At 45.3% G+C, this 21,891-nt stretch overlaps 1 protein-coding gene and 1 long non-coding RNA gene across 4 annotated transcripts in view; one reads left to right on the forward strand and one right to left on the reverse strand.

Annotated features, from left to right (window-relative positions):
• Positions 1-563: 563 nt before the first annotated feature.
• LOC308611983 lies at positions 564-15,443 on the reverse strand. The gene is made up of 3 exons (XR_014015054.1): positions 15,264-15,443; positions 1,519-1,578; positions 564-1,189 (listed from the first exon to the last, which is right to left on the reverse strand). It is a non-coding gene; the product is annotated as an uncharacterized lncRNA (long non-coding RNA).
• A 100-nt stretch (positions 15,444-15,543) lies between these two features.
• The window catches only part of SCMH1 (Scm polycomb group protein homolog 1), a 200,826-nt gene continuing 194,478 nt past the window's right edge, over positions 15,544-21,891 (forward strand). For all 3 annotated transcript variants that reach the window (XM_081226621.1, XM_081226625.1, XM_081226622.1), the window contains exon 1: positions 15,544-15,668. The gene's annotated coding sequence lies outside the window, so the exon portion shown is untranslated. The remainder of the gene's footprint in view (positions 15,669-21,891) is intronic.

Here is a 21,891-nt window from a genome sequence, read left to right on the forward strand (position 1 = left end):
CCATACTAGGTTAGTGACCTAAGGCAAGTCCCTTGACCTCTCTGGGGCTCAGTTGCCTCCTCTGTAAAACTAGCATCTACCTTAGAGGTTTACAAGACTCAAACGAGATAACGCTGGGAAAGCAAACTCATTTACACAGTGCTAGATGCACATTTATTTCCTTAGCTCTCTCACCTTGCAGGTGGGCCCTCCTCAGCTCTAGAACCATGGCCTGTCTCCCTAACCAGGCTGTGGGCACCTCAGAGCAGGCCCTGGGCTTACCCATCTCTGTGTGTGCTTCATATATAATAGGTATTTCCTAAAGGTCTGTGATTGAATATGAATGAATGATTTACATATAGATATAGACAGACAAGACCACCCACACACAGATACATGTAGATACTGGTATGGGATTATTCACAAACAGGTGGCATGGAGTTGTGAATAGAGCCCAGGACCTGGGGTCAGGAGTTTCAAGTGTTAAGATGAGGAACTGTATCTACTGCTGCAGAGTAAACTACCACAAACTTACAGGCTTAGAACAACACATATTTATTATCCCACAGGTTCTATGGGTCAGGAATCCAAGCCCAGCTTAGCTGAGTCCTCTGTCTAGAGTCCCACAACACTGCAGTCAAGGTGTTGGCCACGGTTGCAGTCTCATCTGAGGCTCACCTGAGGAAGGATCTGTTTCCACACTCACTCAGATTGCCGGCAGAATTCAGTTCCTTGCAGTTGTAGGACTGTCACTTTCTTACTGGCTGTCAGTTGGAGGTTGCCCCCTCAGCTCCTAGAGTTGCCTGTAGTTCCTTTGTCACATGGGTCCCCCAAAATAGGCATCCCCCAACGTGGCAGCTTGCTTCTTCAGAGCCAACCAGGGAGTGAGTATGAGAGAGACTCCAGCAAGATGGGTGCTATAATTTTGTCATGTAACTATGTAATCACTTATGTAATAACATGCCTGCCATCCGTCTGATCACCTTCGCCATATTCTATCGGTTAGAAGCAAGTTGCCCGCCCTGCCCACACTCAAGGGGAGGGAATTACATGAAGTCATGAATGCCAGCAGGGTGGTGGGTGACCTCTTCAAGAGTCTGTCCGTCACAGGAGCTGAGATGAACCTCGTGAAGGACCTTCCTTGTGGAGTCGGTAGACAGACTTGTGGGATAGTATAGTTCTGAAAAATCTTCTAGCCACTTCACTTAACCTATGAGAAAACAGAAGCCCAGAGAGACAGAGTCACCAGTAGGAATACAGCAGAATCAGACTAGACTCTGAACCCTCTGACTCCTAATCTCCACCATACTCTACTGCTTCTCTCCTGCTTATTGTCAGAACTTTGGGGACAAAAGACAAAAATTAAGGTGACTCTGAAGATGTAGCTCAGTGACCACTGGAATGTCTTGGAATACCTACAGAATAAATCCAAGTCCCTAGCACAGCACTCAAGGCCCTTTGACGACCTGGCACGGTGGAGCTTTTCTGTCTCACCCCTTGCCAACCCCACTCCCCTCACAAAGAACCATCTGCAACTACCTGGGGGTCCTTCCGTCCCTTTGCATATGTTCCATCAGGAAGGCCGTTCTCTTTCTATGTCTAGGAAATAAACAAACAAAACAAATCAACAAATAAATACAGCTACTTATCCTTTGAGTCCCAGCTCAAATGCCACCTTCTCTGGGACACCCTCCTTAATTCCTGTAGGCAGAATTCATCACTCCCTCCATTCTGCTCTCTCAGAATCTTGACCAGCCTCTCATAAGCCCTTTTTGCATGCCTTATAGCTGTTTTTGAGTTCTGTTTCTCCTGTGACACTAGGACCTTAAAGCAGGGTTGTTGTTCCACCCCACTGCTGGGTGGGGTCTAGCACTGGAAAGCCGCCTCAGGTGTGTCTGGAGTGAAGGGAGAGGGAGGTAGGGCCGGCTCTCAGATACCAGGACATGGGATTCAGGGACCTGGGAAAGAGTAGCGCCAGTTCCTAGGTGGGCTTCTGTACCAGGTCCCACCAGCCCTGCCCTTCCCAGCACCCCAAGTCTTTTCCGTCCACCCCCACCCAATAGCCTCTTGTCATCACTTAGCTACTGATTGTGCCCCCATGGCTTGACATTGGAGGGTTAAATGAGGTGTGGAGTCCGCCACAACTTTTAACCCTCTCCCCAGATGTTCTTTGCCTCTACATGGCCCTGGGGCTTTTATCTTAATCCCTCCTACCCTACCTTTCCTCTCCATCGTCTTTTTTTTTTTTTAATATACTTATTTTGCTATTGGGGGAGGGGAAAATCAAATGAACAAGATCACTTTTAAATGGTAGTTTTTATAAAATGTTATAAACTTGTATCTTTTTACCATTAAAGTGCAGTGTATGTTCCTTCGTGATATATTTAGGATATTTAAATAAAAAGAAAATGGGGCTTTTGTACATATTAAAAAAAAAAAAAGCAGGGTTGTTAGAAAGATGTGACACTTATTTGGTTTCAACAAGTCTATCCTGACAGCTGGCCGTGTCAAGAGACTGCCACAGCCTCTCCTGCTGAGCTGAGACACCACCAAGGCTAATGAGAGTATTTCTTTCAAAGCAGATGTCTCCAGAAGCTCATGGCAAGTCAAGGAAAGGCTAGCTCAACCCCCACCCAATTACATTCTTCTCTGTAGCTCCCCCAGCACTTTGCTCCATTCAGTAAACAGTTACTGATTGATTGACCAGACTTGAATAGTCACTCGACAATTGCAATTGATGTACACCCAAGACTGGTCCTCTACTCAGAGTTCAGGTTACAGTGATGAATAAGGCAAGGAAAGGGCATGACAAATCTAAAGCACCTGGGCTTTGGAGACAGAAAAGGCGTGATTCAAAGCCAGACTCGGTTATTTACTAGCTGTACGATCTTGAGCACCTTATTTAACTTCTCTGACCTCCGTTTCCTCAGCTAAGGTGGGGATAACAGTGCCTACTCCGTAAATGTTCCTGTGTGGATTATGTGAGAGGCTATATATGACTGGCACGTGCCCCGTCCCCATTCCTAGAGAACCACTGTTCATGCGGGCAACACTCACCATACACTGAGATGAGTGCCGTCAGTGACAGACATGAGGTGCTGGGGGAGGGAGCATAATGAGTGGAGGGACCTGTTCTATTGAACAGAGAGGGAGGAAGGGGAGGCTTCAAACAGGATGAGCAGGGGTTGGCCAGGAGGATATGCCGGTCAGAGGGAATGGCGCGTACAAAAGCAGGGCTGTCCTAGCGCCTGATCTACATTTTTGTCTGTTCCCAGGTAAGGCGGCATCTAAACTCTGAAGGTAACACAGAGATCAAACAATCTCTTCCTTCTGTGACAGATGACTGATGTTTTTATTTCTGTTGCCATACTGGAGAAAGTGCCTTTTCTCTCAACCAGAAATATGAAATAATCCAATTTGCAACTAAGTTAATGCTGAGCATTAAAATGCACTGAATTCCAAAGTTCTGATTCTAAGGAGAATGTTACCTGAGTCTCACTCCCAGTGCATGTGACACATTTTTGAATAGACTTTATGGAGTTTGATGCTGTTAAAATGAGACATATGTATAACCTGTGAGTGATCCTGCTGCTGTGGCAATCCTTGGAATCTCTTAATATTTTTACATCCATGATTTTCATGGCCTTAATAACGTAGACTCCAAGAATCCTAGAATGTTAGTTATAGAAGACCCCTCAGAAGTTCAGCCTCCACACCTTCCTGATGAAGAAGCTGAGGCCAAGACATGGGGAATGAGCTGCCCAAGACTATACAGCAAAATCCTTAATTTCTGACACTGGAACATAGACCTCTAAGCTTCAAATCCAGTGCTCTTTCTCCTGTACTATGGTTACTTACTCCTGAGGGACTGTTGTCAGTTGAGGGTGGGTCTTTTCAAATTGCACACTTCAGTTAATAGATGTTCATTTTAAAGATTCATTTCCTTTGGGTTCAATGGCTTGCTTTCCACAAGGTCAATACCAAACCTCAGGTTCTTGACTGTGTCCTTAAGTACTTAGGCCCTGAAGGTGATAGAATCACAGAATCTTAGGACTTCCCTGGTGGTCCACTGGTTAAGACTCTGCACTTCCAGTGCAGGGGGTGCATGTTCGATCCTTGGTTGGGGAAATAAGATCCCACCTGCCACGTGACGTTGCAAAAAAAAAAAAAAATTAAGAGTCACAGAATCTTAGAGTAGAAAGGGATTTTAGAGGTTTATCTGGTTCAACTCCCCTTCCACCAAAGAAATACCCTCTGAACGTATTCAGTGAACATATCCGTTTCTCCTGAGGGAATTTATTCTGATGTTTGGCCATGACTCCAAGGTTCATTGAGCAGAATTCTGTTTCTCTACCTACTCTGCCTTTTAAGAGAAAGGGAAGGCAGGAAATGGTGCTCACTTATTTATGTGATCATCCCAATATAAGACTGGGAAAAGAAGTCTAAATAACGTGCCCAAGTTCACCCATGATAAGTGGAAGATTCAAGGCAGCGTGTAACTCTCCAGAATGCCGAGATTCCCCCATCTCCCAGCCTTCTGTCTCTCTTCCACAAAGCCCTTTCAGCACGCTACTCTGGAGCTTTCCTTTTAAAATAAAAATCCCCTGCTTAAATGCCTTTGATGGCTCTTCAATACCACTCGAGGTAAACAGTCCAAACTCTTTAGATTACTAACCAAGGCCCTTAACAATCTGGCTCCAAGTGGACTTTCCAGGTTCACTTCCCTCTACTCTCCCAGCGCATCCCAGCTTCTCCCTGAGGATGCCTTTCTGTCTCTGCACATGCTGTACTTGCTGCCTGCATGCCCTTCCCCTCTTTCTCTACCTAAAGAATTCCTAGTTTCCTTTTAAGGTCCCTTCAAATGTCACCTCCTTGGCGAATCCTTCCCTAGTCTCTCTGCAGAATCAGAGACTTGCCTCTTTCCTGCTTTCTCCCAGCACATTGTACACCTCCTGTAACAGCCTCTTTTGCATTGTCATGGTGCTTTGTAGTCTAAGATCCTTGAGGACAGGGATGGTATTTCTTTGCATTCCCAGTTCCTGGCACATAATAGGTGTTCCATAAATATTCAGGAAATAGAACTGAGGTGTAATCCTCTTCCAAATGTTAATCCTTCCATTATTTGAAGACCCATCTACAGCCTTGACCTATGACATTCTAGTCCTAGTTTTTTCTTTTCTAGGCTAAGTATTCCCAACTCCTTCAGCTGTTTCTTATAAAGTCTGATTTCCAGAGTTTTATCATCTTGGTCATTTGCTTCCTTCTGGGTGACAACTTGTCAACATCACTCTTGTAAAATATGAGTCCCACCAACAAAAAACTTAACAGCCCAGATGAAGTCTGACCACAGCAGAACATAGTAAGAGGATCACAATCTCTGATTTAGATGTAACATTTCTTTAACCATTGCTATGTGCTAGGAACCTCTGTCTATCTTATTTTCTTTCACTCTTGCAATAATCTGGTAAGGTAGGTGTTATTTCTCTCATCTTTTAGATGAGGATACCAGCCATCTGGTAAAGCACTTCAAGAGTAAGTTAAAGTCACAAGCCCAGAGCACAAAGTGAGCTTGTGGCCAACTGATACCTTTAGATCATTTTTACAACAACTGCTGTCAAGTTAATTTTTTTTCCAGTTACCGGGTTTAAGGGCAACTGAGGACAAAAAGAATCAGTGCCTATAGAAGGGTGTGGAACCAAAGCACGGAGAAAAGGCAGGTTGGATTAATGACCAACTTCCTAAAAATAACAGCCTTTATCTAGGAGCTCAGACAGAGCCTGGAATTTCTCAGCCACATAGCTTCCTGGAACTATTTTTATTTGGTATTTTACAAGAGGAACAAGAGCAGAAGTGTCTTAGATAAACAGTGAGGTCTGAGGCTCAGCATTCCTCTGCAAAGCCCTTGCACCATCAGAATCTGAGCAGCCAGTCTAGTTGGGGCCCTGTGAGTTACAGAGGAGACGATGAGGAGCCTGTCTCCAGTCTGGGGCCTGGGCCTGGAAGGGCCCCACTGTGCACATTCATTCCATAAAGATCTACTGAGCACTGCTGTGTTCTAGGTATGGTATGAGGAGCTGGGTGTGTACTAAACCAGGGGTCCCCAATGCCCTGGTGTGCGGGCCGCACAGCAGGAGGTGAGCGGCGGGCAAGTGAGCGAAGCTTCATCTGCCGCTCCCCATCACTCGCATTACTGCCTGAACCATCCCTTGTCCCTGTCCGTGGAAAAATTGTTCTTCCACGAAACCAGTCCCTGGTGCCAAAAAGGTTGGGGACCGCTGTACTAAAGAACACAGGGAGAGTTCCAACCTTCTGAGCTTATCATCCGGGGGCAGACACAGACACAAAGGACACATATGCAATCGAGCAAGGGCAATGCTCTCCAGGCTACTGGGAGAGCAAGACGAGAGGCATTTAGCCCATTCTGTGGTGAGGATGGAAGAGAAGGGATCAGAGGAAGCTTCCTGGGCAGAGTGATCTTAATTGATGAGTAGGAGTTAACCTGGGGAAGGTGGGAAGAAGAGACAAAGGAAGAAGAAAAAGTAGAAGGTATAAGCAGAACCTCAAATGCAAGAAACAGCATAAAGTTCCCATAAAGGATGGGAAGAATTACAAGCAGTTTGGTGTTTGATTAAAGTTCTAGAGGCGGAGAGATAGACAAAAGCACTAACTGCCTGTTGTGCGTTAGGCACTGTGATAAAACCTTCACATACATTGTTTCAGATCACTAACTCACTGTGTAACCTTGTACTGTACCTCTCTGGGCCTCACTAGTAAAATGAGGTCAACATGAATTCCAAGGTCCTGTCTAATCTCAGCCTCTGGTCTGAGTGGAAAGGCATTCTAATATATGGTCTACCCACCATGTTCACAGTAATAGTAGGTTGATCCAGCTTCATGGCCCTACTTCCCCGAGTTACAGGCTGAATACTCAAGAGGAAGTGAATTCTATCAGACTGAAAAACATTTACCAAGTATATAATGTGTGTAGGATACAAAAAAGATACAGATTAGGGCTCCCCTGGTGGCGCAGTGGTTCAGAATCTACCTGCCAATGCAGGGGACACAGGTTTGAGGCCTGGTCCGGGAAGATCCCGCGTGCTGCGGAGCAACTAAGCCCATGTGCCACAACTACTGAGCTACTGAGCCTGCGCTCTAGAGCCCACAAGCCACAACTACTAAGCCCCCGTGCCACAACTACTGAGCTACTGAGCCTGCGCTCTAGAGCCCACAAGCCACAACTACTAAGCCCCCGTGCCACAACTACTGAAGCCTGCGCACCTAGAGCCCGTGCTCTGCAACAAGAGAAGCCACCGCAATGAGAAGCCCGTGCACCGCAACGAAGAGTAGCCCCTGCTCACCGCAACCAGAGAAAACCCTGCACACAGCAACAAATACCCAACGCAGCCAAAAATAAAATAAAGTAATTTTTAAAAAATCTTAAAAAAAAAAAAGATACAGATTAAAATAGCTATCCGGCAGGGTGGGCTGTGACAAAGGTCTGTGGAAAGGGTCAGATGGTGAGCTGTGGGGAGCTCAGAGTTGGGAGAGATCACAGTCAGCTTGGAGGGTCAAAGCAAGGCTTACTGGAAGAGATGGCTTTGTGATGGGCCACAGGGCGCACAGAATGTCAGAGGAGGCTGAGCAGAGGTATTCCAGGCAAAGGAAACAGCAAGAGCCCGACAAAGGCAACCAAAAACTGTACTTCTGCTGCCTCCACCTGCCCCCTCCCCCACTGTCCCCTCCACCCCTCCTGACCTCTCCACCCCTCCATCCCTGCACATCCTCTGCTTACCCTACCCAACCCACTCTCAGGATTCTTAGCTGACAGCTGAGACTCGCCATAGCTAACCCTCAATCCCTCTGTCCAGTTTATTGACTATATCTCCCCAATATGGACCCTTGGCTCCAGCCACACAAAACTACTTGCCGTTTCTTAAATGTGCCCCTCAGTTTTCTGTCCCTAGCTCGTTATACCTTCTCCATACAATGCCCCATTCCCCTAATACTCCCTCCGCTGCCTCCAATTTTCCCTACCCATCATTCAAGTCCTCCTTCTCTATGAAACTGAATCTCTTCCAAACACTGCATCATTTTGATTGAATTTCCCTCATGGCACTTATAACTTCCTGCCTCGTATTATAATACTCTTCCTCATGGGACTGTAAGCTCCTTGAGGGGAAGTGCTGTGCCATGTTGGGGTCTCTCCCAAGGGTCTTGCACAGGGAGCACTCAATAACTGGCCAGCCAGCCAGTAAACACATGGGTTGTGAGCAAAGCAATCAGAGACATAGTCTAAATGAACCTGTCCTTAGACCATCATTTAAGGAGAACTGGGGTACTTCTGTCATCCTTTGGTTCTCCAGCATTATTCCCCTACACTCAGGCATGTGTTTCAGTGGTATCAAGCCCACCTCTAGTTCCAGCAGTGGACCTTGTTATCCCATCCTCCTAACTGCTTCCAGAAGGTTCAGGACTCCCGATGAATCAGTCAGAAAATGTCCAACCATTTTTCTGATCCCAAACTTAGCAACCAGATGAAATCTGTTTAAACTGCCCATTTAATGATCTTAGGCAGCCTTGAAGCAAAAAAGGAGTCACAAAAGGCCAACAACCAGGAGAAGATGTGAAAGGGAAAACATCCAAATCAAGGAGGAGGTTAAGAGCTCACACATTTTTCAGCGCCTCCCCCCATCACCACCATCCCCACTTTCTTTAAGCACCAGAAGCCGTTTTTCCTCTTCACTCAACAACTCTCCCTCGGGGTCACTGTCCACCCAGCCACATGGTAAAAGTAAAGAACTGTTCCCTCGATTGCCAATCCTGGAATAATTGCTCCTTCTTGTGCTCCTTTATGGAGGGCTCTGCAGGTTTATTCCTTAATGTGATATATAAAACAGCAGACCTGGGGTTTTCTAGTATCCCTTCTTAAAAAAAAATTACATCCTGATTTGCCTGTTTTCTTCCCTGTCCATTGCCTCTGTACTTCTTGGCTTCCCACCAGCTGCGACTCTTTTCCAAGGGTCTGGTCATAGCCCAAATCCACTCTCCACCTGCCTCTGGGTTTTTAAACCCCTTACATCTCCTTTTAAAAATTTCAAACATCAAGCAATTAATGAAATCTATGATGTGCTGTGCTCTGGGATACTAAGTGGAATACAAGTGAGGTACTACCTTCAAGAAAACTACCGTCTAACTTAAGATACTTCAAGGTGACACACTTCATACAGAGATGTTACCAAGTGACAGCACAGAGGAGGAAGCTATTAATCCTTCTTGAGAAGTGTCAGAAGGAGTTTTGATCTGGATCTAAAAAAGAAACAGGGATCCAAAAGATAATATGTACACTTTTAATTTTTTCAGCAAACATGCAGGAAGCTCTCCTTCATGCAAAGCCTTGTCTGAGGCATTAGAGCTACAGGTGTGAACAAGGTTCCTGATCTCAAGAAGTTTTCATCCTAGAAAAGGTGTTTTTAAATGTGTCCTAATAATGGTGATACAATGCATATCTTGCTATGAAAGAGTTACAAACTGCCAGGGGATTTCACAGAGAAACGTTTAAGAGAACATTTCTCGCTGGGTATAGGAGGCAGAATTTTAAGATGGCCCCTAAGATTCCTGGTCCCCTGGTGTATCCGTCCTGCTTAATCCCTGCGACAGTAAAGAGGATGAATTTTACTCCAGTGATTAGGTTATATGTCACAGTTGCCCTTAAGTAGGGAGATTTTCTGGAAGGACCTGACCTAATTACAAATCATTTAAAAGCTGAGAGTTTTCTCTGGTTGAAGGAGAAATCAGAGAGATTCGAAGAATTCTCTTCTTCGATTAGATATGAGAGAGGCTCTCTGTCAATGAGATGGCAAGGACCTGAGAGTGGTCCCCAGTTGACAGCTAGCAAGACTGGGGGGATCTCAGCCCTGTGACCACAGATAAACAAATTCTGCCAAGAAGCTGAAGGAGCTTAGAGAGGACCTTTTCCTAATCAAGCCTCTGGCTAAGAAGATGGCTGGCTGGCATTTTGATTTCAGCCATGACATACCCTAAGCAGAGAACCCAGCCACACCACGCCAGACTTCTAACCTACAGAACTGTGAGCTAATCAGTGACTGTTGTATTAAATTGTTAAATTTGTGGTAATTCATTGTGAAGCAATAGGCACTTACAACACTCTCCTCTCATTCATTGTTTACAAACTAGTTTCCCCAACTGTGGGCTCCTTGGTTCAGGCTGCATCTAGTTACCCTTGTAGCCTGAAGGCTATTCATAAGATAGGTACTCCCTAAAATTCCACTGAATGAGTGTTTAAATGAGACACAGGGATGCAAATGAGCACCTGGATGTAGATCAGGATCTGGATACACTCTGTCCATTCTCTCCTCCCAAAGATGGGGAGACTGATACTGAGACCAATGCCCCGACAAAAAGAAGAGGCTCCCCTTCAGTCCAGCACTCCAAGGTCTATTCCAGAGACAAAGCAAGCCACCTAGCCCTAGCGGCCCCAGCTGAGGCCCCAGCCTTGTGGGGATGGGACCTTCCCCCAGACTTGGCTTAGGTGGACTTCAAGGAGCATTGTTCCCAGAGGGTCATTAATCAGGAATCTCTGTGTGACCTGAGAGTCAGTTCTAAATCATACCTATTCTCACGCCACACCATCTCAACAGGGGTCTTCACATTTATATTTCACTGTAACACTTTAGCTATAGGTGAAAGCCAAACATATTTTCAACCAGCCAAAATAGAAGTTAAAAAGTCCTTGAGCCTCATTTATTCATTTCTTATGAAACATTTTTATGTTGTTGTTACGTTTATGTTTTAATGCTTTAACACAAAGAATGCTGTGTACTCTCCACCTTGCTTACACAGTTAAAATTCCCTGTGTACTCCTCCCGCAATGGCATGCCCACCCCAAACCCTAGAGATAACGTCTCCCCTGAATTTATTGTTTATTGTTTCCATGCATGTCTTTACACTTTTACTGCATGGGTATGTGTGTCCCTAAAAAAAATGGTACTGTTTTGCTTATCTTTAAACTTTATATAAGCGACATCATACCGCTTATCCTTTTTTTGTTCAGTGCCGTTTCAAAGACATTTTCATGTTATTACATGTAGCTCTAGATCAGGCGTTGGGAATTTTTTCTAGAAATGGCCAGAGAGTAAATATTGCAGGCTTTATAGGTAGGAAGGCCTACTGTGGCACAAAAGCAGCCATAGAAAGCCTGACTGGATTCCAGTAAACCTTCATTTTCATATAAGTTTCACATGTCATGATATATTCTTCTTTTGATTTTTTTCAACCATTTAAAAAATGTCAAAAACAAAACAAAACAAATCATTCCTAGCTCTTGGCCCGAAGGAACTCGGGCCAGATTTAGTCCAAGGACCATTGTTTGTCAATTCTGCTCTAGATCATTCATTTTTATTGCTGTAGTGTTCTGTTGACTTCACATTCATAAAAAATAAATTTACTAAATATTTACCAGATTCAAGAAATTCAGTAGATACTACTGTAGATCAGACACTGATCTACTCTCAAAAAATCTACTATATAAGTAGACAAGATAAGGCGTGTTAACCAATAAGGAGGCAGAAAATGACCAAGGTCCTAAGAGAGGTTTGCGTGGCCTACCGTGAGAGCTAATAGGAGTGAGGCAGGAGAGCTCACTTCACATTGGCACAATGTTGAGAAAGTGGGCTGTGGAGCCGGGCTGCCTGGATTCCCGTTCTGGCTCCACCATTTACTAGCTCTGTGACCTTAGACAAGTTACTTTACCTCCCCGTTCCTCAGTTTTCTCATCTGTAAAATGCAGGTCATAATAATACTGCATAGGTTTGTTGTGGAAATTAAATTGCCATAAAGATTAAATAAGATAGTGCCCATAAAGCACCCAGAAGAGTTCCTGGTTCTTACTTAGCATTACATAAATGTTGGTTTTTATTATTCAAGCTGGAGGATCATGTGAGGCTTTGGAAAGGCAGCATTAAATCAGAGTTTTAAAAGATTGTTACGGTTTAGACATACAGAAGTGGAGAGCAAGGCATTCTAGAACATAGAGCAGTATATAAAAAAGCCCAGAGTAGCAAAGGGCATATGTAGGAAAGGAAAGCAAAGGGCAAATGTAGAAAACTATACATGAATCAAAGGGTAAATAAAGAAGAGAGAGAAATAAATTTAGAAAGCAAGGCTGTGGCCAGATCATAAAGAGCCTTGAACACAAGGCTAACAAATTTAGGCTTTGTCCTGTAGGCACTAAGGACTTAGTAAGTTTTATGAACTGGGGACTGACAGGATGCTTCCAGGATCTGGCAGCTGTGGAAGACAAGTTGAGAGAAGAGAGTCAAGAGTTAGGTTACATCTCCAATAGCCTAGGAAATAGGACCTTGACTAGGGAAAAGGCAGTGTGCTTTGGCAGCTGACTGGATGTGGAGGACAGGGAGGAATTTTAAGAAGCACTACCATGATTTTAAGACTGGGTGACCGGAAGTATGGTGGTGCCATTGTTGAAATGGGGAACACAGACAGAAAGAGAAGGTTTAGCATGGAGAATCATGATTTTGGTCTTTAACCCACAGGGTTTGAGGACTCCATAGGAATTGTCTAATGGAACCGGAGCTAAGAATAAATAGGTCTGTAGACAGAGCTGATGATAGACTAAATGCTTTGGGTTAATCCTTTTAACAACTCATATGTGAGATATGATAGGTATGTGACTATCCCCATTTTATAGAGGAAGAAACTGAAACCAGGGGAATTTAGGCTAACTCCACAGCTCATCATCAACCACCCCTCTACTGCCTTTGCAGCTGTCCTTTCCAGTGCTTCATCCCAGGACAGTCGCTCAGACCCTTGCTTAGAGGCTGACTATTTGATGCAACTCCAGTAAGCTTAGATTATGTACCTTCTCAGCTTTAGCAAATTAGAAGCAGGTATAAAAGGGATAGGCGTAATGACAGCAGGAGAAGTGGCAGCTGAAGACCAGAACCTTTGTGGAACCACCATGAGAGCCCCAAAAGCACAGCATTCTGGGGCCATTTGTTAAGGTGGAATAGAGTCCTTAACTCAATAGTCCAAGAGGATTGCTTAATAATAAAGCGTGATTGTTACCAATTCATGTTTATAATAAATCAAGAAAATACTAAGTTTACTTCTGTTTCTTAAATAAGGATGGCTAGGAAGTTTATAAAATACCTTTAAAAGATTTTCATCTGATATGGATACTTTTTTTTTTAATGTTAAAGGAACAGGCTCTCAGCACTCTGGGGAACTTCTCTTCAAAAGCAGAGGTTTTGATACAATTGTTTTCCCTCTCACTTGTGAGCCCTAGAAGTATGTGAAGGATAATCTGGGCTGTGTAGCTCTGGAGAACCCTCTGCCAGGATTCCCATGCCTACTCACACTAGCATTGGTAACCTCCTCTTTTCCTCTCATCTGCCTTCCTCACTGGACTGCTTCTCAGAAAAATGGGCAATGAGGAGAGGTAGCAGTGTGCTGGGGTCAGAAAGGGTGCTAACGTCCACAGCAAATGTGAGCAAAAGCCTCACTACACAACACCCAGTGGAAATGAAGGAATAAAACACTCATCCTGTCGTTTGTCAGGTGGTAAAGTGATACCAAATGAGGAATAAAAAGGCCAGAGTCATCTGGGTCCTAGCTCTGTTGCTTACCAGACCTGCACTTCCCTGTTTTCTATCCTTCTGCCTAGAATGCCCATGCCTTGTGAACTTATCCCTCAAGGCTGGCCTTGGGTCTTGAAAACTCTTTCTGAAATGAAAGTCTGATTAAGTCACTCCCCTACTTAAAACTTCAATAGCTTCTTACTGCCTATAGCAGGCATTCATAAACCATTTGGGCTCAGGACCCCTTCCCACTCTTAAATATTACTGAGGACCTCGAAGAGCTTTTTTATGTGCCATTTGTTACTTCTAACAATACTTACCATATTAGGAATTAAAACTGAGAAATTTCTAAAATTTTATTAATTCATTTAAAATTACAATAAATCCATTACCTGTTAATATAAACACATTTTTAGTGAAAAATGTCTACTATTTCTAAGACAAAATATTAATGAGAAAAGCGGTGTCTTACATTTGTACAAATCTCTTTAACACCTGGCTTAAAGAAGACAGCTGGATTCTCAAATCTGTACCTGCATTTAATGCGTTGAAATATCATTTGTCCTATAGTCTATGGAAAACTTCACTGTATGCTCATCAGAGCAAAAAAAAAGCAAATTGCATTTAGCATTATTATGAAAATAATTTTGAGCTCTCTGACCCCTGAAATGATCTCAGGGACACCCAGGAGTCCCAGAACCATACTATGAAAACCACTGGCCTACAAAATAAATTCTAAGGTAGACATACAAGGACATTAAATGTCATTCTAGGCACACAAAGACCTCCTTCCATGTTCTGGCTTCCTTTCCCTGTCTAGCTTCAGCACCGTCATCACCACATCCACACTGTCTCTCATACTCCCACCCTGCCAGTCACACCAACCAGCCATCTGCTATCATATGTCTTTATGCCCTTGCACACATCCTTCCCTCTGCCTGAAATGAGCTTCCTCCTTGCAGACTCTTTCAAGAGCCAACCTGAAAGTGTTTAACTCTCAGGTAGCCTCCTTTGACCCATCCAAACAGCTGATGACTCCCTGCTTGCAGAGCACAGGCTTTGAAGTCAGGTTGGAGATGAATCTCCACTCATTTACTGGCTGGGTGACCTTGGACAAGTAGCTTCACCTCCCTGAGCTTCAGTTTCCTCGCTGCTAAAATAGGGATGATCCAGGTGGACGCGGCGTTTAACCATAGGAGTGTAGCAAAGAGTGTTCACTAACAGAATGAGCCTGTCTGCAGGCACATGGAGGGGCTCAATGCGTAAATAGTTGTTGAATGGATGGATGAACCAGTGAAGGGACCGCGGGAGCTTCTATTTCCTACGCATTTACTTACTAGGTCTCCAGCACTGTTCCGTGGGCTTCACGAGCATTAACTTATTTATCCTCACACCAACCCTCTGGATTAAATGCTATCCCGTTAGAGGTGAGGGTCCTGGGGTAGAAATACGAGGTAACTCGCTCAAGGTCATCCATCACTCTTAGCAAGGCAGGGATTCGAGCCCCGGAGCGCCCGCTCTTCGCCCGAGGCGGCGCCGCGCGTCAGCCAACCTGACCTGACGCCTCTTGGGTCCTCCATCTCCCCCACCCGCCCACGCGCGGGCTCGGAGCGGCGACAGCGGGACTCGAACCCAAGTACCCGAGCCCTCTCCAGACCTCAGTTTACCCACCCGTGAGAAGCGGCGCGTAGGGCCGGTGGGAACGCGGGTCTGGGCCCCGGGGTCGAAGGCAGGAGGCGGGAGGCAGCGGAGGCTGGCGGGGCCTGGCCGCTCGGCGGAGCCCTCCCCGCACCGCCCCCCCCGCGCGGGCCCAACTGCCGAGGCGCTCGCCACACCGCGGCCGGAGGCCCGGGGGGCGGGGCCGGGAAGCCCGCGCCCCGCCCCCGCTTCAGCCGCCGCCGCCGCCGCCTCGGTCGAGCCCCCAGCCGCGCGCCAGCCCGCCGGCCGGCCGGCAGCCGCCGCTCTCCGGAGCCGCCCCCGCCCGCCCCCTCCGCGCGTCCTCCCTCGCTCGCTGCGCAGCGGAAACATGGCGGCGGGCAGGGAGTGAGCCGCTCCGCGTCGTCGCTGCGCCCTCAGGTAAGCGCCTCGGCGGCCGCCTCCGCTCTCCCGGAAAGCTCGCGCCCTGAGGGGCTGGGCCGTCAGGGGCCGCCCCGGGCGAGAAGGAGGCGCCAGGACCGGCCCGGCCGCTGCCCCCGCCCCTCGGGCCCGACTGTCCGTGTGTGTGTCCCGGCCGGTCGGCCTGTCTGGGGTCCGAGCGCGGCCGTCTCCCGCCGTGTTCTTGGGCCCGGAGCTCCGGCGGCTCGTTCTGCTTCCGCGGCCGGGCCAACGGGGCCCAGTGTCCGGCCCGCGGCCCTGACTCAGTAGAGGCGCCCCGGGGGCCCCGCGAGGGAAACTCAAGGACACGGGGACCTCTGGAGGGTCCACATCGCGGGCGGTCCGAACGGCGGTCGCTCTGTCCTGGCCGGCGGGGCTGGGTCGGCCCGAGAGTGTTGGCTTTGGGCCGAGGGCCGGGAGTCTGAGGGGCTGTCAGTCGGCTCGGACAGGAGAGCTGAGAGATGCCTGTGGATCCTCGCCGGCCGGATCCGGTTCGGGGCGGGCGGGGACCGAGGTCGGCGGACTGCGTGGCCCATCCGAGGGTCGGGGGTGCGAAGGGCGGGGAGCTGTCAGCAGCGGTCCTCGGGCTGGCTCAGGCGGCTGGAGCTGCGCCGAGACAACTCACGTGTGCCGCCGGAAACGGGCGCGGAAAGCAGGTTTCCAACCTCCGACGGGGGCGGGAGCCGCTGGGCACCGAGGTGAGCCAGCGGCCAGGAGGGCTGGACACGTGGGCACAGCTGTGGGCCAGCCCTGGAGGAATGAAAATGGGTTTCCAGGAGATAAGTGAGCCCCAAAACATCTACAGACTGGAAGGGAATTTAAACGTCATCTAGGGTCCCTTTCCCTCATCCCATACCAAAGTAGCTTTGAAAATCCCAAATTCTACCCTAATAATTTGACCAGTCTGAACATCTCCTCCATTGATGGGAAACCGATCTCTTCCCAAGGAAACCCAAAACCTATTAAGTTTCTGCAAGAAGCTCTTTCGGCCCCAAGGATTGACCTGCTTAAATATAAAGTACTCTATTCCGTTTCTCACTCTGTGCTGTGTTTTGAACTTAAAAAAAAAAAAAAAATCTAGTACTGTTTGTTTAAACCAACTAAAAGAGTTATTATTTTGTGGAAATTTTGGAGTTTTCCCTCATTTTTTAAAATGTCTATAAACACTTTATCAAATGAGCAAATGTATATCGATTGGAATGCACCATGCAAATAGAAGAGCTTATTATTTTTTACACTGGGAAAGAATTGAGTCTGGCATCCCTAGTTTGATGCCAGACTGCAATTTAATATTTAGTTGGAGAGGGAAATGCTTTATTACATTGAACTCTTTGCTCTCTTTCTAACTGCCAACTCAAGGCCCAAAATTACTATGAAAAGAACATTTTTTTGTTGTTGCTCATATACCAGCATTATTTTTTACTTGCTTTTTCATCACTGAGCCTTGGTTTGTGGGGTTAAGTTTTTAAGTAGTGTCTTTACCAACAAGTTAAACCCCTGCCTGAGCAACCCTGCAGGTTAGTAATTTTTTAAGCTTAGCAGAGATGTGATGACCTTGTAGATAAAGTGCCAAGCTCTTGTATCCAGGACGCTGTTTATATTCTAAGCAAAATTTCACTGTTTTTATAACATAGACAAGCACATAACATAGACAACACAGCGGTCAGAATTAGTTCTTTATCTTTGTTCTGATATCTTCATTTTTTTTCAATTGGTCAGTGGTTTTGAAGTTTCTAGCACACGTCAAGTTTTGATTTCTGTTATGTTTGTTGGGTAAAACTTTGTATAGCATCATTCTTTATAGAACTGTGCAGACTCAGGAAAAGCTCTGGTTCCTTCCCTTCAAAGGACTTGGAGTTAATGGTAGGAAATACTAAAAAAAAACTCTGTGAGAAAGCACTGGTGTGAATATCCCACTGAAAATGTAAACTCAACATCTTCTAACATTTACTCTATACTTAATGTGTCTATTATGTGTCAGGCACTATGCTATGTACTATGTTTAGCTGGGTAGACAGAGATGAATAAGATACATTTCCAATGCTTGTGAAGTTGGTAAATTAGATGCTGAAATAGGTCATCTCAGAATAAAAGGAGAGAGCTATGCCTGTGATGCTGTGGTTGCATCAAGGGGAGGGTGCTTAGACTAGTCTGGGACTTGAGGGAAGGCTTGAGGAAGAGATGACACCTGACCCAAGTCTTAAATGGTACGTAGAAGTAAGTCAGGCAAAGATGAGTAAAAAAATGTGCTTCAAACAGAGAGAATAGCTTGAGTAAAGGCATCAGTGTAAGAAAAGGAATGGCTTGCCTAGAGAACCACAAGCAGTTTGGGACTTCTAAGAAATAACAGTGAAGATGTAAGTGGTAAGTTGTGAGGCCAGAAATACAGTCCGAGGCCATGTCATGGTAGACCCTGTATGCATAAGTATCTTGAAATGAATTCAATGGGTGTTTTTTCTTATCACTGAAAGGTTTTTATAGATATGCTTGAATAACATTTTTTAAATGTGGTTATAGGGATGAGGAGAGAGGGATGAAGTTGAGAGGATCTGTGAGGCTTTATGATTGATTGGGTATGTAGATCAGAGGGTGAGGAGCCCAGGGTGATGCTCATGTTTTTGGTTTGGGTGACTAGGGGGATGATGGTGACATTAACTGAGACAGGAAACACTGGATAATGATTTCAGTTTGGGACTTAGAGGTTCTGTGATTTCTTGAGTTAGGTCAATGAGCAAATGTAGAAGTAAGATAGAAAAAAAGGTTGTGGTCAGAAAGTGGAATATTAGAGTTAAATTGTCTGATGTGGAGCTCTTCTAGGTGACAGCTAGGTCTCTGTGTGTGAGATGCTGAAGTACAGCAGAGGTGAAGGTCGGGTGAAGCTGAGTATGACAAGGAACTGCGAGGCTATTGTATTGAACGAGTCTTCTGCATGGATAATGAAATGATTTAGGATGCTAGGACGCAGGGAAGAGAGAGGGATTGTGACCCAGGTGCAGTGAATATAGGGGATTAATCGGGAGGGTGGTAGATGACAGATGAGGAGGAGGGGTAAGGAGTGATATAGCCAAGTGGTGGAAACCTCAGAGGAGGAGGAATTTTTAAATACAAGAATGGAAAAGTAATGGTTTTTGACTTTTCTTCCTAGAAGCAGGATTATGATCTCTTCATCTTTATTCAGGTCTCATATTAGTCATTCTGTTGGCTCTGAAGAGTCTGTTCTAACTCTTGGAAAGTAGGAGGGCAGATATCCTATATCAAATCCTTTCTGCTGATACTTAATGACGAAGTCCATGGAGGTTTTTTTCCCTGATGGTCAGTGTGGATAGATAGGAAACAATCAGTAGTGAGGATATACTCATGGTTTCTGGGAAGAGTATAGTGGCAAGAGCCTAGGCTTTGGGTTAGAAAGATGGATTCAAATCTAGGCTCTGTCACTTGCTAGTCTTAGGACTGTAAGCAAATTGTTTAACCTCTTTGACTTTCAGTGTCCTTATGTGTAAAAAATAGATTTCTACTTCATGGGATGTCACAAAGGTTACATGAAATAATGTGTGTGTGTGTGTATATATACACTAGAGAAGCAATTGGCACTTCAGAGATGCAAAGTAAATGTTAATTCTCTTCCAACTACCTTTAAGGGACTTAAGCTCTAATGGCAGAAATGAAATTTTTTCATGCTTACCTAAATTGTAAGGCAATAAGTACTCTAAGGGAGGTAAAGCAAAGCGATATAGGAGTTCAGAGGATGGAGCCATCATTTCTCAACAATTGGAACAAGGTTAGGCTTTACACTCAAGATGAATTTTATTTGAGCCTTGGAAAACAAATTTAAATAGATTAAATAATTTAGGTGGAGCTCCAAAATGGGGAAATTATAGGATATGTTTTAAAAAGGTGATAGTTGCCAGAGGTCAAGTATTGTATTTGTGTAAGTCAGTAGTGAGAGATGTGGCTAGAGAGGTGGGCTGGGGCCATAGTATTAAAGACCTGAAACTTTGGAGTTTGGACTTGATTCTAGATATACGAGGGAGCCATAAGTTATACATCCTCCCTTTCTACCTCAGTTTCCTATCTGTAAAATCTATAGGCATTAATTTAGAAACTTTGGATTTGTGTTTGAAATAAACCAAGTAAGAAATTCACATTTGAAAATAAGTTCCTATGTAGACCAGTTTTCAGTTAAAAAAATAACTACTAGGATTTAAAAAAAAATTTTTTTTTTTACTAGGATTTATTTTGTAGTTGTAGCTTAATCTTTGCAATAACCTTGTTTGGTAGATAGGCTTAGTGGAGTTAAAAAAAAAAACATACAAGATCTCACTGGTAGAAAGTGACTAAAGATGTTCTCATTTCAAATTCTTTCTTATACTGCCATACTGATTTAGATTTGAAAAAGAAGCCTGGGTCCTCAGTGTCACTGAATATTAATAATACAACCCAGGGGCTTCCCTGGTGGTGCAGTGGTTGAGAGTCTGCCTGCCGATGCAGGGGACACGGGTTCGTGCCCCAGTCCGGGAAGATCCCACATGCCGCGGAGCGGCTGGGCCCGTGAGCCATGGCTGCTGAGCCTGCGCGTCCGGAGCCTGTGCTCCGCAACAGGAGAGGCCACAACAGTGAGAGGCCCGCGTACCGCAATAAATAAATAAATAAATATATAATACAACCCAGGGCTGGTCACTTTGCTTCTGTGATCCTCAGTTCCCTCATTTATAAAATGAGGGAAGGTGTGGGTGTAGGGCTTAACACTTTACATAATGTGAATAAGTACATACTAGATACTCAGATGTTGCCCCCACCTCCTGCAATCTGTAAATGAGGGAATTTAACCAAACCATTGTCAAGGCCTTCGTGCTAACTCCCTAGCTATCAGGGAACTGCTAGAACTAATTATTTTGATAACCTTTGGCCATATAAACCCAGCAAGTCTTATTCTCTGTTACCTTTGTCCCAGCTCCTCCAGTCATATGTCTTTCTTCTGTACTGTTATTCCTGTGCTGACTTGGCTTCCTCTTCCTCTCTCCCAGTCCTGCTTTTTTGCTCCCTTTCAAACCTTTCCACTTGTTCTCTGAAACTCCTGTTTTCTACACTGTTAACCATTTTATGGGATTTTTTTTTTTTTTTTTTTTTTGCGGTACGCGGGCCTCTCACTGTTGTGGCCTCTCCCTTTGCGAAGCACAGGCTCCGGACGCGCAGGCTCAGCGGCCATGGCTCACAGGCTCAGCCGCTCCGCGGCATGTGGGATCTTCCCGGACCGGGGCACGAACCCGTGTCCCCTGCATCGGCAAGCGGACTCTGAACCACTGCGCCACCAGGGAAGCCCCTATGGGATGTTTTAATGTGTGTTCTGGCCTTAAATGGAAGCCAGGAGAGTAAGATCGCTTACTCTAGCCCTTCTGAATGGGTGCAGCTCATTCTCCCAGACCACTCCTTGCAAAAGGAGAGAGATAAGGATGACTGTAATTTTTTATGCACCAGTATTTCATACATTTCCAGACTGCTGCTTCTCTGCCTTCTTAAAATCCCTGTGCTCTCTGGCACAAGGGCTATACCACTTTTGTCTTCTTATATAATAGATCTTCTCTATCATTTAGGACCTAGCACACACAGTCTTCCTTTCCATCTCAATTTTTGGCCTTACCCTGAGTGACTTCAGTACTCACGTGGATGATCGTTTCTTCAACACATTGACCTCTTCAACTGAAGTGATCATCTTTTTAGCTAATCAGCTCCCATAGTCACACCATGAGCTTTGTTCTCATGCAAAGATGGCCCACCTCTGAAATTATAAATGAAGACATGCAGATTTGTTCAAAATTTCTTCTTCTGCCTGACCTTTGAGGATCTACTAGATCTTTTCTTTGACCCCACTGAGGCCTGTCTTCACTTCCTTCCCTATCCAGCTTAATTTTCTTAGTCTCTTGCTATTTCATTCACTCTCTTATCATTATCTTTTATTCCCTTGCTCTTTTGTCCTTCTGTCCCTGTCTGGGCAAAATCCCAAACTAATCTCTCTCTTGCCTGTACTAGCTCTACTGAGCCCTGCTGGAAAAAAATCACACAGTTATACAGATTGCTGCCATCAGGAAGATGGGAAGATGAAGAAGGATAGGTGATTACAACTGCATATTATTGAAGTATGTCACACATTTTTCTTTTTTTTTTTTTTTTTTTTTTTTTGTGGTACGCGGGCCTCTCACTGTTGTGG

This window comes from Mesoplodon bidens, assembly GCF_964165515.1.
Source record: "Mesoplodon bidens genome assembly, chromosome: 2".
Lineage (NCBI taxonomy): Eukaryota > Metazoa > Chordata > Mammalia > Artiodactyla > Ziphiidae > Mesoplodon > Mesoplodon bidens.